Genomic DNA, 708 nt, shown 5'->3' with positions numbered 1-708 from the left:
TTCTAGCATCTTCCCTTCTTTATCTGCGCTGGCGTCAGGATTGTGTATTTTTCTCTTTGATTATCATTCATGGGGGACTCTCGAATTCAGTTTCTGCTCCTCAAAATAAGCACTATCTTCTTTTTTAAAGTATTTTAAAACTTCTATTTCCCTAGAAAACTTTATATGTGAAGAATTATGCTTTATGGTGAGGTAAACTTACACACATTTCAAGTGTGGAATTAATTTTATCTTCAATTTCTCTACCATATACTAAGATAGTTGTGGAATACTGCCTACAAACTTTCAAAACTATTGCTTCTCGGCCTTTTGGCTAAGATCAAGTGTAAAAACTTTCAAAACTATATTTGCTAGTTACATATTGTTTCAACAGTTTTAAGGTAAGTTTTCATTTGGAAACATGAATGCCCACCACACAAAAATAACTTTACTGTATCTTTTGCTGCTGTGGGATTTATTGATATCAGAAAACCAATTAGATTTGACTCCTACTTCCTAATTTAAAAAAAACCACCTTTAATTTTAACTTCTTCTCCAGAAAAAAAAGGACTTTTCTTACTAATTTTAAATCTGTTAAAACCATTGCTATTCTAAACAGAAGACAAAATCCTTGAAAATGCTTCCTTCATATGGAGGTAGAAGAATATCAAGAGATCATTAATCTGGATGTTCAAATTTGTGGAGTGTGAGTTTATATTTACCAGAAGC

The 708-nt window shown here is 31.6% G+C and overlaps 1 pseudogene; it reads left to right on the top strand.

Moving 5' to 3' along the window:
- The first annotated feature begins 293 nt into the window (after positions 1–293).
- LOC118149823 (U2 spliceosomal RNA) lies at positions 294–458 on the top strand (annotated as a pseudogene).
- The last annotated feature ends 250 nt before the right edge of the window (positions 459–708 follow it).

Source organism: Callithrix jacchus, chromosome 20 (genome assembly GCF_049354715.1).
Source record: "Callithrix jacchus isolate 240 chromosome 20, calJac240_pri, whole genome shotgun sequence".
Taxonomy (NCBI): Eukaryota; Metazoa; Chordata; class Mammalia; order Primates; family Cebidae; genus Callithrix; species Callithrix jacchus.
Note: the sequence above shows the minus strand (reverse complement) of the source record. Positions and strands in the feature narration are given on the sequence as shown.